Source organism: Propithecus coquereli, unplaced genomic scaffold (genome assembly GCF_000956105.1).
Source record: "Propithecus coquereli isolate 6110/MARCELLA unplaced genomic scaffold, Pcoq_1.0 Scaffold316, whole genome shotgun sequence".
Classification (NCBI taxonomy): Eukaryota; Metazoa; Chordata; class Mammalia; order Primates; family Indriidae; genus Propithecus; species Propithecus coquereli.
In genome coordinates this window covers 1844234-1846967 of record NW_012148797.1, presented here as the reverse complement: position 1 = coordinate 1846967, position 2734 = coordinate 1844234, and positions in this window count along the sequence as shown.

Genomic DNA, 2734 nt, shown 5'->3' with positions numbered 1-2734 from the left:
TGCATTGTGAGCACGTAGCACAGTGTCTGGCACAAAGAAGGCTGATCAATACTTGCTGAAGGAAACTAAGTGCTGCAAATAATGTGATTTAGACAGAATGTTTATGTTCTTCCAAAATTCTTATGTTGAAATCCTCATCCTTAATTGTGATAGTATTGGGGGATGAAGATTTTGGGTGGTGATGAGGTCAGGAGGGTGGAGCCCTCATGAATGGGATTAGTGCCCTTACAAAAGGAACCCCAGAGAGCTCTCTAGCACTCTTTTTGCCATGTGAGGTTACAGTGAGAAGTTGGCAGCCTGCGACCTGGAAGAGGGATTTCATTAGAACCCAACCATGCTGGCACCCTGATCTCAGACTTCCAGCCTTCAAAACTGCTAGAAATAGATTTCTGTTGTTTATAAGCCACCCAGTCTATGGTACTTTGTTATAGCAGCCTGAACTGACTCAGACAGAATGAGTGATACTGTTGCTCAGGACCGTTCTCAAAGGTAGCCAGATAAATAAAGGAAAAGAGCAGAAACCAGAAAAGATGAAAATGATCATCTGCACAAATAAAAGCACCATATGATTGGAGTGTGCTCTAGCTTTAGACTTTAATTTTGAAGTTATAAATAAACATAATTATATTTTAGACGTTGTTTCCACCTGTTTTGTATTCTTCTATGGTACAGACCCTACAAATTCTAGTCTTTCAGTGAACCATTCAAACCAAAAGATAAAATAACATGCTAAATTGTGGATTGTTGAATGGGAAATGTCAGGTTGCAGGAATCACAGGCTAAATGAGTTTGGAATGTGTGGAATGTCATTAAAGCCCATTAGTAAGTTGGCTAATAAATATTTGTAGGGGGCCTACTGTGTACCTGGACTGTATAGGGCACTACAATGCCATGGTCCACAGGGCTCTTAGTGTGGCTCATCAGAAATTGTCTCACTTGGTTGGTGGCTCATTTCCTTTCTTAACCCTCCAGGACACAGCAGTCAAATGGGCAGTCCACCATGAATGAAACCTCCTCTTCTAACCACTTCAACAGTGCCTAGGGAGAACACTTATTTCGTTTTACAATACACACTAATGACAGAATTCATTTTATAGCTGCAGTTCTGCAGCACATCTAGGATCTGAAGCCTGGTGAATCTTTTAAGTGGGGATTTACTCTTTTTATTTATTTATTTATTTATTTATTTATTTAAAGGCTGATCAAGTGGAACAGTGGGAGTGGAGAAGGAACAAAGGAATCTGTAACTGGTTGTGATCAATTAGTTGTAAACACCACTGCACTCAGACCAACCTGGGGATTTACTCTTGACAAACATTTTAGAAGCATCATTACTATCTCAGGTTTGATGCAAAACATGCAGGGCATTAAATAAATATATTTCCAAGATAGATTATGTTCTGATGGCACTAACTGCATAGGAATGGAAGGAAGAGGAGGAGGTGGAGGAGAATGTTTTGTGGTTATAGTGAAAAACAGAGAGGAAATGTAACCCTCTTTTCAGACCCAGTGGTAGAGGATGGGAGAGAAAACAACCACTCTCTACTAAGCAATGGACCCAGACATCAGCCAGGTTTCAGTTAAAGAACAAAAGTGAAGGGAATCATCAATGATTGATGATGTAGGATACTGATGATATAGGAGGGTTGATGAAATAGGGTATTTGCTGCTAACCAGGCAACCTTCTCTAGGTTGCAGTGGAAGGGTTTGGGATCATGGAGTGTGAGTGACTGGATCAGTTACGTATGTATACACATAGGCATAAGAGTCCATGGTATATGGGACGACTCGTGATCCCAACTAGGGATGTAGGAACATGGTGGGATCATACTTATGGTCTCAAATGCAGGTTAGGGTGGCAAGGCTGAGCATGTGTGGAGCGGGGTCAGGGGAGCCCCTTGTCAGGAACATGCAGGGCTCTGTCCCACCAGTGGCCAGGCTGCCTGAGGCACTATCTCCTTGGAGCATGTAGGGCTCTGTGAGTTCTCCTCCCCTGTAAAGGCAGTCCAGATAGGAGAGATCACACTATGATAGTCCAGTAGTAAAGAGATCATTGAAAAGTTTAAAACAGAGAGGTTTTATGGCTTCATTCAAATCAGCTTGTTTTCTTGTTGGTGGATGTTTAGCTTGGCCACTTGCTGGTCCTACTTTGAATAGGAGATATTCTTTTTAAGATAATGTTCCTTTTCTCTCCCATTATTATTCATGCATGTATGTTTGTCTTATAAAATTTAGTATGCAAAAACATTAAAGAATAAAAAGAGGAAAGTCAAAAATCACTGGTGCTTGTGCTACTCAGAAATAACTATAGTTTGGTTTATTTTCCTGAGATTAGAATGCACCAGCACACACATCCAATTTCATTTTACAAAACTGAAATTAGACTGTATGCAATGTACCTTTTTAAAACTTAACATTATGCTAAGTACCTTTTGCTACATAATTACACATTCTTGAAACTGCATAGTATTCTACCATATAGGTGTATCATAATTTATGCTTGGACATCTTGATAAAAAGTCTGCAATAAATGGTCTTGTATACAAGTGTTTGTGTGTATTTCTGTTTTTCTAGAATAAATCCCCTCTAGATTTATTAAATCAAAGGGTACAAACAATTTTAAATTTCTTGGCTGTGATTATAAACATTCTCAATACAGATTTATTTCTCTTCTATTAAGGTAGCATTATTATGGTAAGTACTAACTAGTAACCATTTCTACGTATAATACATG